Source organism: Budorcas taxicolor, chromosome 6 (genome assembly GCF_023091745.1).
Source record: "Budorcas taxicolor isolate Tak-1 chromosome 6, Takin1.1, whole genome shotgun sequence".
Taxonomy (NCBI): domain Eukaryota; kingdom Metazoa; phylum Chordata; class Mammalia; order Artiodactyla; family Bovidae; genus Budorcas; species Budorcas taxicolor.
Window position 1 is genome coordinate 81313583 of NC_068915.1, and position 16190 is coordinate 81329772.

The window sequence follows — 16190 nt, forward strand, 5'->3', positions numbered from 1 at the left end:
CCTTTAGACCTTTGAACTATTTGCTTAGTGTTTCTTTTATGGAAGATAGGAACTTTTTTGACAAAATTTTATGTGTAGATTTTCTCATCTGCTCCCAACTCATATAAACATTCTGGAGACTGAAAACTGTTCATTTGGTTTTCATCATATGAAGCATAGTTCTTTGTACTGAGTACAGATTCATCAGTATTTATGGGTATAAATGGTATGTTTCTTTCTCAGGGTCTAAATGGTACGGCAGGAACTTAAAAATAGCTTGTTAATGAGAATTGTCTAAATATTAAGTTCTGGCAAGTAAAAAAATATAGTATTACAACCTTGCTCACTACTTTAGAAGTTTTGCACAAACTACCAACACTGACTCTCATAGATATTAGTTTAAAAACAAGGATGTTATAGATATCAAGGAAAAAAGACACAGCTGTGTATAACGGACTTTTGGACTCAGAGGGAGAGGGAGAGGGTGGGATGATTTGGGAGAATGGCATTCTATCATGTATACTATCATGTAAGAATTGAATCGCCAGTCTATGTCTGACTCAGGATACAGCATGCTTGGGGCTGGTGCATGGGGATGACCCACCGAGATGTTATGGGGAGGGCGGTGGGAGGGGGGTTCATGTTTGGGAACACATGTAAGAATTAAAGATTTTAAAATTAAAAAATAATAATAATAATAAAAAAATACAGTTTTGAGATTTAAACATAAGATGCAAATCATCAATATTCAAATGACTGTGAGTGGGTGTGTGTGTGCACGTGCGCACTCAGTCATGTCTGACTCTTTGCAACCCCATGGACTGTAACCCACCAGGCTCCTCTGTCCATGGGATGTTCCAGGCAAGAATACTGAAGTGGGTTGTCATTTCCTACTCCAATTCAAATGAATAAAGGCTGTCAGTTGTTAAAAGTGTGAACAGGTGCTGCCTAGTCTGATTAGGAATTCTTTCAATCTTCAAAATTACCAAAAATGGATAGTTGATAAACTAGGATTTTTTCAACTCTTCTCAATTACATTACTTGTAATGTTTCCGAAATATTTCAGTCTTAAAGATTCATCACTGTTGGGATTCTTAAGTGAATCCATTTTGCAAGTCAAAGTCAATACTCAATAAACATGGGAACCAAGAAAAATAATTTAAATTAATGTAAAATATATTGTTTTAATAATTTATAATATTAGAATTATCTGTTAGAATTAAAATAGATTATTTAAATATATATAAAGGGCAATGGGAATAAAAATGCACAAACTCCTGTCTGTAGAGTTTAAGATACAAGTAAAGTTCAAAACATATTGGATTTATCCCATTATACTTTATTAAGAAAGACAGAAAATCACTATGAACAAGGTTTTTACCACAGTTCTTTGATATGTAAATTTTCAGAGGATATAAGCTTTGTCAAATTTGCTATTTAAATAGCTTTTTCAAAATAAAGTGTCCACAAGATAGTTCAGGCAAAATTTAAGAGATGTGTTAAGAAAAAGAGCATAAAACAACATGCTAGAAACAACTCAAAGTATTTCCAATAACATTTACATCAAAATTTAACAATAATAGCAGATTTATTCTTACATTTGAAATTTACATTCAGTATAAAAAATAGGTATTGTGTTAAAACACAATACCTATTGAACCTACATTAAAATTGAACCTACATTAAAATAAGATTTTAAACTACATAACAGTTCTTGAATACTTACAAAGAGAAACATGAGAAAGATCCTAATTTAGAATTAAGTTTCTAAATAACTTTCAATGACTAAAAGCAATAGAGCTAATTGGAATACTGAAAAAAATACCAGAGAAAAATAAAATACTGTTGATAAATACTTTAAATTTCTCTCTATATAGTATATAAATATGTATGTATGTATATAATTTACTCACCAAATATAGACAGAAGCTCAAAGAAATATCTATATTCATAAATAAAGAATAAAATAAATTTCTATATATTCTTTACATATTCACTCAATCAATATATGCAGTAAACCAAGCCTATGTGTCATAAATGGTACTGGACATATAAATATAAGTAAAACCTAATAATTGCCATTATGTCATTAAATAACTCAGTAATGTGGCTAATGTTTATATGTTGACTGGCACATATTTGTGTGTTAAATCATTCAGTCATGTCCAACTCTTTGCGATCCTATGGACCATAGCCCTTCAGGCTTCTCTGTTCTTGGGATTCTCCAGGCAAGAATACTGGAGTGGGTTGTTATGTATTCCCCAGGGGATATTTCTGACCTAGGGATTGAACCTGCACCACTTAAGTTTCCTGCACTGGCAGGTGAGTTCTTTACTGCTAGCATAACCTAGCACACATTTTTAAAAGACACTCAAAATGACAATTAAAAAATAAAATAAAAATAGCATCTTCTGGTGTGTTGTTGTTCAGTTGCCAAGTCATCTCTGACTCTGTGCCACTCCATGGACTGCAGCATACCAGGCCTCCCTGTCTCTTAACCTCTCCCAGAGTTTGCCCAAGTTCATGTCCATTGAATCAGTGATGCCATCCAACTATCTTATCATCTATATTCCCCTTCACTTATTGCCTTCAGTATTTCCTAGCACTAGGATATTTTCCAGTGAGTTGGCACTTCACATCAAGTGGCCAAAGTATTGGAGTTTCAGCTTTAGCATCAGTTCTTCCAATGCATATTCAGGGCTGATTTCCTTTAGGTTTGACTGGTTTGATTTCCTTGCAGTCCAAGGGACTCTCAAGAGTCTTCTCCAGAACCACAGTTCGAAAGCATCAATTCTTCAACATTCAGCCTTCTTTACGGTCCAACTCTCATATCCGTACATGCTTACTGGAAAGACCATAGCCTTGACAATACTGACATTTCCAGGCAAAGTGATGTCTTTATTTTTTAATATGCTATCTAGGTTTGTCATAGCTTTCCTGCCAAGAAGCAATCGTCTTCTAATTTCATGGCTGCAGTCACTGTCCTCAGTGATTTTAGAGCCCAGGAAAAAGAAACCTGTCACTGCTTCCACCTTTTCCCCTTCTATTTTGAATGAAGTGATGGGATCAGATACCATGATCTTCGTTTTTTTAAATATTAAGTTAAGGCAGCTTTTTCACTCTCCTCTTTCACCGTCAACAAGAGGCTCTTTACTTCCTCTTCACTTTCTGCCATTAAAATGGTATCATCTACATATCTGAGGTTGTTGATATTTCTCCCAGCAATTTTGATTCCAGTTAGTAACTCTTCCAGCTTGGCATTTCGCATGATGTACTCAGCATATAAGTTAAATAAACAAGGTGACGATAAACAGCCTTGTCATACTCCTTTCTCAATTTTGAACCAGTCCTTTGTTTCATATAAGGTTCTAATTGTTGCTTCTTGACCCACATATAGGGTTCTCAAGAGATAGGCAAGATGGTCTGGTATTCCCATCTCTTTCAGTGTTTTCCACAGTTTATTACTATCCACACAGCCAAAGGCCCTATGTAGTCAGTGAAACAACAAATGATGTTTTTCTGAAATTTCCCTGATTTTTCTATGATCCAGCAAATGCTGGCAATTTGATCTCTAGTTTCTCTGCCTTTTCTAAAGCCAGCTTGAATAGCTGGAAGTTCTCAGTTCATGTACTGCTGAGATCTAGCTTGAAGGATTTTGAGCATAACCTTACTAGTATGGAAGATGAGTATGATTGTCTAGTAGTCTAAACAATTTTATAGCACTATGTATGTGTTATACACATCCTATGAGTATGTCTGAATGTGTATGTAAACAAAAAGCTGGTCTTTCAGTAAGATGTATCCACATATATTATTATAAATTATAATATAATTATATAAAATTGTATATGATATATTTATACAATATATTTTATGTTATACATTGTAAATAAAATATAGCTGTGTGACTTTAGAAATTGTTTAGGATTGTATTACTTTCAGATTTTTATGTTTCCTAATCTATTCATTTATAGAAGTACCATGTCATGTAGGGTCAGTGATCAATACTAATACTGAACTTAACTTCCTCTCATAGTCTAGGGTAAGGCACCTCCTCTAGAGGTCACAATAGAACAGAGTATCCTCATATTTAGTAAAAAATGTATTATGTACCAATATCATGTCTTATTTTATTTCTAATTTTAGAACTTATATACTTCATAACTAATAGCTAGCAACATTAAAATATTTAAAATTTGAAATATACTGAAGAAGTATGTAGAGATAAAATCTATACACTAAATAAACTGAGATGGAATATTTTTAATCCTCAAGTAAATTATGCTGATTAAATTATTACTCAATTAAAATTATCCCTTAACCAGGATATGGTTTTCTAAGATTAAACTGTTATTCTAAACTAATTTCAGTTTCACAAGTTTAAATACCAAGAGTCCTGTGTATTATTCATGAAAAGACATTATGCAGTGATATGATAATATATCTCTCCATTTTGGCAACATGGACATGCTTGAGATATAGTAACAAACCCATGAAGCTCTTTGGGAGTTTGAAATGGACAGACATATGACCCCCAGACTGTGTAGAGTTGTAAATAGCAAAATGACCATTTTGCATTTAACTAACTGAATCTCCACTAAAATAAAAGCTATAGAACATCAGCAACTCTTCAAAGACTTTTAAAACCTGTCTATATAAGGATGGACATTTATTGAAAATAACAAAATCCATGGTATCTTTCAAAGCAAAGATTATAATTTCCCTTTAATTTCTGATTAATTGGATTATGCTCCAATAAAAAATTGCTATAGATAATTTTAAAGTTGTTTTTAATTACTAATCCACTGGACTTTTTGGTATTTCTATAATTTCAATGGATAAGATGTTGATCATTTTGTTCTCCCAAATAGTATGCTTCAGAAACAGTGTGGTAGGATATGTACGAGAGTTTAAATATGCAAAATCTTTGATATTTGGTTATATATTTCCCACTTCATTAAAAATTGTATAAAATTAATTTAAAATTTTAATCAAGGATTAAAAAGAGTATTAAAGAAGATAATACTTCTTTAAGTTAAAAAGTAGCATTTATATTGTTAAAATGAACAAACTAAAATACAGTATTTATTTTGAAAGTATATGCAAGGTCTGGCCCAGGGTCTTTACCTTGACAGCTAAGATAAAAACAGTGCTTTCCATTATGAACACTTTGCCTTGTACCACTGGGCATTACATCTCAGTCAACTAACTCAGAAAATAATAAAAACCTGTGTAACAAAATTATATTTCCCTTGATTTGATGAAAAAGTACAGATTAAGTATGTACTCTTTTGAAATAAAGAATAAACCACATATGTAGTATAAATGAATTAGCGATAATTTTCTCCTTAAAAGTCAAGCAACAACTATAACAAAGGAAAACTTACTCCTCAGTCCTATCAGAGAACTACTCTTCAAATTGATTACAATTTCAGCTTAATAAAACAGTAATAATGCAGTTTTTTAGAAAGCATATAGATATTAACTTAAAATGTTTGAAAATCATAATTTGTATTAAAACAAAAAAAAACATTTAAAATTTTCCCTGATTATTTGCGAGGAAGTGTGCTTGGATCTAGGCCACAGCTAGTTTATATGAACATGAATACAATGAAAGAAGTATAAAGGATACATAAGACATACAGCTGTTCACAATGTTTTCCAAATTATACACTGAGAATTCAACTGGATCAAGCATTTTTCAAATGTTCAAGCCATATCTAAGAAATGCTGACTTTTTCAACTGAAAGTCTATGAATTAGCAAAAGCAACTGGCTAGTGCAGTTAATTTGGCAAAAGCAGCCATCTATTTGCCCCTGATTTTCAGTGTTCAACTGTCCTACTGGGTCTCGAATTAAATAATTTCAGATGTCAACATCAGGGGCACAGATCTTTATTCACAGAATGGAAAATAATGCATTCCCAAAATCAGTTGGAAAAGATTGTCCTTTAATAATACACCTTAGTTCTAGAAACTTCAAGCAGGCAAAATCTGAAAAACATTTCATAGCATTATATATTACACTATTTTCATTTATCTATGTTTAGCACACATATTTTTTTCTTCTTAATGTGATCAGTGCTACAGAATTTCTCAATCACTGCCACAGTTTATTTTTATGTCTTAGGGGCTTCCCTGGTGGCTCAGAGGACAAAGCGTCTGCCTGCAATGCAGGAGACCCAGGTTCGATTCCTGGTTTGGGAAGATCCCCTGGAGAAGGAAATGGCAACCCACTCCAGTATTCTTGTCTGGAGAATCCCATGGACAGAGGAGCCTGGCAGGCTACAGTCCACGGGGTCGCAAAGAGTCGGACACGACTGAGCGACTTCACTTCACTAGCTATCCTGCTGCTGCTGCTGCTGCTGCTGCTGCTGCTGCTGCTGCTAAGTCACTTCAGTCGTGTCCAACTCTGTGTGACCCTATAGACGGCAGCTCACCAGGCTCCCCTGTCCCTGGGATTCTCCAGGCAAGAACACTGGAGTGGGTTGCCATTTCCTTCTCCAATGCATGAAAGTGAAAAGTGAAAGGGAAGTCGCTCAGTTGTGTCTGACTCTATCTCAATTTCAAAACTAGAAAGGGTCTTGGCTTTTTTTCTTGTTTTTTCAGAAGCCAGAGCATGAAGAAAAAGTAAGCCAGAAAGACAATAACTAAATGGCTGATCTCAAGATGATTACAGAGCAAGTTCTTTATTTTGTAATGTGGAAATTTAGACTAGATTATAATCTTCATCCAAATTAGATTATGTTTTAAAGCCTATTCTTCTCCACTGTCACTTTATGATTACCATTCTATCACCATCTCACAAAACACTCTCTTATAATTATATGACATAGAAACAATAATTACAGTACCCATACTAATAAAACAAACTGACATATTCAGCATGTCCACTAGTGCCAGTCAGTGAGTGGAACTCTACACAGATCCAGATAATTTAATTAGGAAAATAATACTATGAAAAGTGAAGAAAGTGAAAGTTAAGTCGCTCAGTCGTGTCCAACTCTTTGTGACCCCGTGGACTGTAGCCCACCACGCTCCTCTGTCCATGGGGTTCTCCAGGCAAGAATACTGGAGTGGGTTGCCATTTCCTTCTCCAGGGGATCTTCCCGACCCAGGGATTGAACCCTGCCGCATTGCAGGCAGACGCTTTAACCTCTAATTCCAAATTACAGGTACAAGGTGCCTAAGTTCTTACAAGCAGCCAGTAAGTAAAGAATCTGGAAGTTCAGCATGGATGTGTCTGGTAACATTGCTAAGCTTTCTCACCATTATTCTGGTGAGAGCAGAGGCACCATGCTTGAGGCACCAATTACAATTTTAGGGAAACACTTTCTTCAAAGAAACTACAATTTGAATATTATGAATGACTAACCTAAAAGTTACAGATGATAGAGGCTGAGGAAAACATGTGCAGTGTGTTATGGAACTTCACATTTTGTGTTGCTTCTCTTTCTTTCCTTCTTCTTTTTGTTTTTTAACATCATGAACATATTACACACTGACATTTTTTCAGCATAAAACATACAAAACTGATATTGAAATGGCAGCATTTGTTATGGACTAAGTGTTTTTTGTGCCCTCAAAATTCATATGCTAATGCCCCAACTTCCAATGTGAAGGTAACTAAGTAGATGAGATCATGAGGATGAGGCCCTCCTGATGGAATTAGTGGCCTTATAAGAGGAGGAGTAGCTGGGACAGAGTTAGCAAAAGTAAGTGTATTAGGGGTTGTGGTCAAATGGATGGTAGGCACAAAGGGCTTTGAAGGCTATTGTAAAAACTTTCCCTTTTACTCAGAGAAATGACACAGTACAACACTTAGGATGAATAAGGCAGGAAGCAAGAGTTAAGAGGCTACTACTGCAGTCAACCAGAAGGATGATGCTGGCTTGGTCCAGGGCGGCAGTAGAAGTAGCGTGAAACCACTGGATGCTGCATATAATTCAAAGTAGAGAAAACGGCATTCTCAGACTAATTGGATGTGGGAAATAAGATAAAGAAAGAAGTAAAGCATGATTTGAGGGACTGGAAAGGTGAAACTGCTCTCATCTGATATAGAGAAGTTTGCAGATGCTGAGGGTTTTCAGGGGAATATGGGAAATTCAATTTGGGACATATTACACTCGAGAAAGATGAGACATTCTAGGGGATATATCAATCATACAGCCAGATAGATGGATCTAGAGTTTGAAAGATAAGTCTGGGCTGAATTTAAGAGTATTTAAGACCACGGGACTGAATATAATCTCTATTGGGAAGAGTGTGCATGAAGAAAAGAAGAAGATGATCCTCTACACGTAGCATCCAATACACAAAATTCTGCATGGTGTTGATTGTCTTTGGTTGGGTGCTTAGGATACAAAGATATTGCCAAGAGACTCAAAGCATAGCATTCAGCTTTTTATTTACTAATTAGTATGACATCAAAGTTCTGGGCAATTTACTAAGATGTATTTTAACTTCATTTCTTCAGTTAAAATTCCCAAGAAATTCAAGGTAAATAAATAATATCATCTCCATTTTACATTTAAAAGTAAACTGTACCCCTGAAACATAACCAAGAACAAAGCTGAGATTCAGACCCCATTATGCTCACTGATAACTTTGTTCCCCAAACTACTACTATCCTTATCCTTAAAGGATTTCTGGATCTTTATTCTTGAAAAGTTCTGGTTCTGTCAGCCTTCTTTCCCAAGAAGAAACTCAGCCTCACTTTCCCTCTCCACTGCCCCTTTTGGTTTCTGAAAGAAAACCCATATTTGGTTGAACAAAGTGCCATTTAGTTTTGTACCTTCCATCTTTTTTTTTTTTTTTTAATTCAAAGACAGTCAGAAATAAGTAATACATTGTCTAGGGGAGCATTTTCACTTTTTCCTCTATAAAACATAAATCATTTCCAGCTCATTATGGCATTTTTATCAAAAATAATGCTAAAAATCAACAGGGAAAAATTCAAAATCAACTTTTCAAAAATACTCATTATATCACGGTACTTAAAGCTTCTTACTCAGTTCAGTTCAGTCACTCAGTTGTGTATGACTCTCTGCAACCCCATGGACTGCAGCAAGCCAGGCTTCCCAGCACTCCTGGAGCTTACTCAAATTCATGTTCACCGAGTTGGTAATGACATCCAGCCATCTCATCCTCTGTCATTCCCTTCCCCTCTTGCTTTCAGTCTTTCCCACCATCAGAGTCTTTTCAAATGAATCAGTTCTTCACATCAGGTAGCCAAAATACTGGATTTTCAGCTTCAGCAACAATCTTTCCAATGAATATTCAGGATTGATTTCCTTTAGGATGGACTGGTTGGATCTCCTTGCAGTTCAAGGGACTCTCAAGTGTCTCCTTTAACAGCACAGTTCAGAAGCATCAATTCTTCGGCACTCAGCTTTATTCATAGAGTCCACATTTATTCATGACTATTGGAAAAATCCTAGCTTTGACTAGGATGGACCTTTGTTAGCAAAAAAATGTCTCTGCTTTTTAATATGCTGTCTGGGTTTGTCAAAGCTGTTCTTCCAAGCAGCAAATGTCTTTTAATTTCATGGCTGCAATCACCATCTGCAGTGATTTGATCACCCAAGCAAATAAATTCTGTTAATGTTTCCATTGTTTCCCCATCTATTTGCCATGAAGTGATGAGACTGGATGTCATGATCTTAGTTTTCTGAATATTGAATTTTAAGCCAACATTTTCACTTTCCTTTCTCACTTTCATCAAGAGGCCCTTTGGTTCTTCCATCACTTTCTGCCATAAGGGTGGTGACATCTGCGTAGCTGAGGTTATTGATATTTCCCCTGGCAATCTTGATTCCTTCCAGCCTGTGCTTCATCCAGCCCAGCATTTCACATGATGTACTCTGCATATAAGTTAAAAAAGCAGGGTGACAGCCTTGACGTACTCGTTTCCCAATTTGGGGCTAGTCTGTAACTGTTGCTTTTTGACCTGCATTCAGATTTCTCAGGAGGCAGGTAAGGTGGTCTGGTATTCCTATCTCTTGAAGAATTTTCCACAGTTTGTTGTGATTCACACAGTCAAAGGCTTTGGCATAGTCAATAAAGCAGAAGTGGATGTATTTCTGGAATTCTTGTTTTTTCGATGACCCAACAGATGTTGGCAATTTGATCTCTGCTTCCCTTGCCTTTTCGAAATCCAGGTTGTACATCTGAAAGTTCACAGTTCATGTACTGTTGAAGCCTGCCTTGGAGAATTGGGGGCATTACTTTGCTAGTATGTGAGATGAGTGCAATTGTGTGGTAGTTTTAACATTCTTTGGCATTGCCTTTCTTTGGGATTTTAATGAAAACCGACCTTTTCCAGTCCTGTGGCCACTGCTGAGTTTTCCAAATTTGCTGGCCTATTGATGCAGCACTTTAATAGCATCATCTTTCAGGATTTGAAATAGCTCAACTGGAACTCCATCACCTCCACTAGCTTTGTTGGTAGTGATGCTTGCTAAGGCCCATTTGACTTCATATTCCAGGATGTCTGGCTCTAGGTGAGTGATCACACCATCGTGGTTATCTGGGTCATGAAGATCTTTTTTTGTATAGTTCTTCTGTGTATTCTTGCCATCTCTTCTTAATATCTTCTGCTTCCGTTAGGTCCATACCATGTCTGTCCTTTATTGAGCCCATCTTTGCATGAAATATTCCCTTAGTATTTCTGATTTTCTTGAAGAGATCTCTAGCCTTTCTCATTTTATTGTTTTCCTGTTTCTTTGCATTGATCACTAGGAAGGCTTTCTTACCTGTCCTTTCTATTCTTTGGAACTCTGCATTCAAATGGATATGTCTTTCCATTTCTCCTTTGCCTTTAGCTTATTTTCTTTTCACAGCTATTTGCAAGGCCTCTTCAGACAACACTTTCATCTTTTGCATTTCTTTTTCTTGGGGATGGTCTTGATCACTGCCTCCTGTACATTGTTACGAACCTCCGTTCATAGTTCTTCAGGCACTATGGCTACCAGATCTAATCCCTTAAATTTATTTCTCACTTCCATTGTATAATAGTAAGAGATTTGATTTAATTCACTCATACCTGGTCTAGCGGTTTTCCCTACTTTCTTCCATTTAAGTCTGAATTTTGCAATAAGCAGTTCATGATCTGATTTATAGTCAGCTCCCAGTCTTGTTTTTGCTGACTATATAGAGCTTCTCCATCTTTGGCTGCCAAGAATATAATCAATCTGATTTTGGTATTGACCATCTGGTGATGTCCATGTGTAGAGTCTTCTCTTTGTTGTCTTCGGTTTTTTCTTACTACAAATATACTAAATGCACTAAAACTGTACTAAAGCTTCTTTCTAAAAATGTACTAAATTCACCATTAACACTAGTTACTATAAATACATAATAGTTTATGTATCAGTAAGTATGGCATTGCCAGTTATAGGTAAACATACAGAGAAATAAATGTCAAGAAAATAAGTATAAGAAATAAATGTCTTGAACTATATTAATTCAATAAACTTTGAGAAAACATTTTAAATATGAAGTCTGTAGTGTTTTATACAGAACTTACAAATAATCACTTAAACATCAACATATCATAAGTATGAAAAATAAATGAATACCCTTTTTTCAAAATCTATCCTGCATGAAAAACTTAAAAATCAATCTGCTGGTAAAACCTGGTGGGAATAAATCCTGACTTTTCAAAAGGCAGATTTGCGACAGTTTACTAGAACTGAGTCTTCAGTCCTGTGATCAAGCTTGCCATGCAAATCTGGCACTGAGCCTGTACAGAAAGAGGGATTCTCAAATTATGATGTGGTTTAAACAATTACAGCAATTTGTGGTTAAGAAACATGACATTTGGGAGAACTTCTTTTGATGATTTATGTCATGTGTGTTTGTTCTACCCACATTTTAGGTCTCTCATCTGAAGCAAAAAGAAATCACAAGTGTTATTCTTAAGGAAAAACTAAATATTCTTGATAGATTTTCATTTATTTAAGCACACAAGTAGTAGGTAAGTCTGTGTTTTCTTATAAACTCTTCCTCATTCATATTAGGTATATAAATTAGAGTTTAAATGGAATCATTCCCAGTTTTGACAAATTGTGTATTTTGGATGAATACTTCACATGAAGATTTCTGAGCACTTTTAAATATGTCACATATTTTCTATGTTTCCTTTAAGATATTTAAAACTATGCCTAGAAACAGGGCATTGACTGAATCAACTGTTACACCTTCAAAAATTTTGGAAAGGTATATCAATAATTAATTTTTGTCTAATCTTTTAAATCATGTTAATATGTATTATGAGTTTGTCATGAGAATAAAAAATTCCAGTTAGAAACCACTTTTTATGTTTATCCATATAATAAAGTTAAAATGACACTTACTGAGTGTGTGAGTTGTGTGTGTGTTTGTGTGTGTGCACGCACTCAGTTGCTTAGGGTGTGTGTGTGTGCTCAGTTGCTTAGTTGTGTCCCATTCTTTGCAGCCCCATGGACTGCAGCCTGCCAGGCTCCTCTGTCCGTTAAATTTTCCAGGCAAGAACACTGGAGTGGGTTGCCATGCCTTCTTCCAGGGGATCTTCCTGACTCAGGAATCAAACCTATGTCTCTTTTGCCTCCTGCATTGGTGGGCAGGTTCTTTATCACCAGTGCCACCTGTGAAATCGCTATAGAGTGCCTACTACATTTTAAGTCTTGTGTTATGTATTACCATACTTCACCTAACATTTTATCTCTTAACTCATGAATTGTCTTCTCTCTGTAACTATGTACATCCTGCCTTTTAGAGATCCCATCTCCCTCACTTCTGGAACATCTGAAAACCTACCACTGTGATTCTTAGACTACCTTAAATTATCAGTAAAATCTCCTGCATCCTCAATCTCTTTTCATAGTTCCTTTAGCTTTTAGCTCTAGCAAAGTGCACCATTGCCCCTGAAGACAGTAACTGTCCAGGAGTAATAGTTATCTCACATGCCCTCCTACCACTGATCTTCTAAATGTGGCATTGCTCTACACTGGGCTTTCCAGATCATTCTTTCTATAGTAAATTTTATTTTTTACAGTAACTCTCACAAGATCTCCAATGCATACCTTTAAAAATTTATTTTTGGTGAGCACATGTAAGTTTTACTCTCTTAGAAAATTTCAATCACATAATTTAGGGTTATATATTATAGTTCTCATGGGAAATAGATAGGGAAACAGTGGAAACAGTGTCAAGCTTTACTTTTGGGGGGCTCCAGAATCACTGCAGATAGTGATAGCAGCCATGAAATTAAAAGACGCTTACTCCTTGGAAGAAAAGTTATGACCAACCTAGACAGTATATTCAAAAGCAGAGACATTACTTTGCCAACAAAGGTCCGTCTAGTCAAGGCTGTGGTTTTTCCAGTGGCCATGAATAGATGTGAGAGTTGGACTGTGAAGAAAGCTGAGCACGGAGTAATTGATGCTTTTGAACTGTGGTATTGGAGAAGACTCTTGAGAGTCCCTTGGACTGCAAGGAGATCCAACCAGTCCTTTCTGAAGGAGACCAGTTCTGGCTGTTCATTGGAAAGACTGATGCTAAAACTGAAACTTCAATATTTTGGCCACCTCATGTGAAGAGTTGATTCATTGGAAAAGACCCTGATGCTGGGAGCGATAGGGGGCAGGAGGAGAAGGGGAGGACAAAGGATGAGATGGCTGGATGGCAACACCGACCCGATGGACATGAGTTTGTGTAAACTCCGGGAGTTGGCGATGGACAGGGAGGCCTGGTGTGCTGTGATTCATGGAGCTGGAAAGAGTTGGACACGACTGAGCGACTGAACTGAACTGAACTGATTATAGTTATCATGTTATCTTTGAGAGTAAAAGCAAAAGGTGAAACTTGAAATGTTTAAGTTTTTGTTTCATATCCTACATTTTCTTCCAACATTTACATTTACTTTTTTATTTTTAATCTAAGTTTCTAACCAAACTAAAGAAAGCTGTGTTTGTGAACTAAGTCTCACAGAAAAGGTAAACCTAAACTGTTCTGGTCCCAATCATTTGAGTCACTGTTCCTTAGGTTTGCCCAAAAGGGAAGCAAAAGTAAATATTTCTCTTCCTCTTCTATGTGTGTCCAGCTACCATTCCACCCTGACGAATCCATTTTCCCATTCCCTGCTATAAACACGTTATAAAGTACCTGTAGCCTGCAGCAAGTTCAGCAACAGGTCTTAGCCCACTGTCTGTGCTTGTTAGATTTAGAGTTACCAGAGCTTGTTGTGAAGCTCTGATTCTGAAATCATTATGTAACTTAATTTTTCCCTTATTTTAAATTTCCTGAAAATTCTTTTTATTTAAAAAGTAGGTATAACTTTCACAACCCCCATTTTTGTAATTCAAACCAACAGAAAATGGTCTAAGACCTCACTAACTGATTTATATTTGCTCAGTTCAGTTCAGTTCAGTCACACAGTTGTGTCCGACTTTGCGACCCCATGAATCGCAGCACGCCAGGCCTCCCTGTCCATCACCAACTCCCAGAGTTCACTCAGACTCACGTCCATCAAGTCAGAGATGCCATCCAGCCATCTCATCCTCGGTCGTCCCCTTCATCACCTGCCCCCAGTCCCTCCCAGCATCAGAGTCTTTTCCAATGAGTCAACTCTTCACATGAGGTGGCCAAAGTACTGGAGTTTCAGCTTTAGCATCATTTGCTCCAAATAATCCAAGGGCTGATCTCCTTCAGAAAGGACTGGTTGGATCTTCTTGAGTCTAAGGGACTCTCAAGAGTCTTCTCCAACACCACAGTTCAAACGCATCAATTCTTCAGTGCTCAGCTTTCTTCACAGTCCAACTGTCACATCCATACATGACCACAGGAAAAACCATAGCCTTGACTAGACGGACCTTTGTTGGCAAAGTAATGTCTCTGCTTTTGAATATGCTGTCTAGGTTGGTCATAACTTTTCTTCCAAGGAGTAAGTGTCTTTTAATTCCATGGCTGCAATCACCATCTGCAGTGATTTTGGAGCCCCCAAAAATAAAGTCTGACACTGTTTCCACTGTTTCCCCATCTATTTCCCATGAAGTGATGGGACTGGATGGCATGATCTTCATTTTCTGAATGTTGAGCTTTAAGCCAACTTTTTCACTCTCCTTTTTCACTTTCATCAGGAGGCTTTTTAGTTCCTCTTCACCTTCTGCCATAAGGGTGGTGTCATCTGCATATCTGAGGTTACTATTATTTCTCCCAGCAATCTTGATACCAGCTTGTGTTTCTTCCGGTCCAGCATTTCTCATGATGTACTCTGCATAGAAGTTAAATAAGCAGGGTGACAATATACAGCCTTGACACACTCCTTTTCCTATTTGGAACCAGTCTGTTGTTCCATGCCCAGTTCTAACTGTTTCTTCCTGACCTGCATACAGATTTCTCAAGAGGCAGGTCAGGTGGTCTGGTATTACCATCTCTTTCAAAATTTTCCACACTTTATGTGATCCACACAGTCAAAGGCTTTTGCATAGTCAATAAAGCAGAAATAGATGTTTTTCTGGAACTCTCTTGCTTTTTCCATGATCCAGCAGATTTTGGCAATTTGATCTCTTGTTCCTCTGCCATTTCTCAAACCAGCTTGAACATCAGGAAGTTCACGGTTCACGTATTGCTAAAGCCTGGCTTGGAGAATTTTGAGCATTACTTTACTAGCATGTGCGGAGAAGGCAATGGCACCCCACTCCAGTACTCTTGCCTGGAAAATCCCATGGATGGAGGAGCCTGGTAGGCTGCAGTCCATGGGGTTGCTGAGAGTCGGCACAACTGAGCAACTTCACCTTCACATTTCATTTTCATTCATTGGAGAAGGAAATGGCAACCCACTCAAGTGTTCTTGCCTGGAGAATCCCAGGGATGGGGGAGCCTGGTGGGCTGCCATCTATGGGGTCACACAGAGTCAGACACGACTGAAGTGACTTAGCAATAGCAGTTACTAGCATGTGAGATGAGTGCAATTTTGTGGTAGTTTGAGCATTCTTTGGCATTGCCTTTCTTTGGGATTGGAATAGAAACTGACCTTTTCCATTCCTGTGGCCACTGCTGAGTTTTCCAAACTTGCTGGCATATTGAGTGCAACACTTTCACAGCATCATCTTTCAGGATTTGAAATAGCGCAACTGGAATTCCATCACCTCCACTGCTTTGGGTAGTGATGCTTTTTAAGGCCCACTTGACTTCACATTCCAAGATGTCTGGCTCTAGATGAGTGATCACA

At 37.0% G+C, this 16190-nt stretch overlaps 1 protein-coding gene and 1 non-coding gene across 2 annotated transcripts in view; one reads left to right on the forward strand and one right to left on the reverse strand.

The window, feature by feature from the left end:
• EPHA5 (EPH receptor A5) overlaps nucleotides 1-16190 on the reverse strand; it is a 407527-nt gene that overhangs the window by 215743 nt on the left and 175594 nt on the right. The gene's annotated exons all lie outside the window — the stretch shown is intronic.
• Nucleotides 6113-6184, forward strand: TRNAC-GCA (transfer RNA cysteine (anticodon GCA)). The gene has a single exon. It is a non-coding gene; the product is annotated as a tRNA-Cys (tRNA).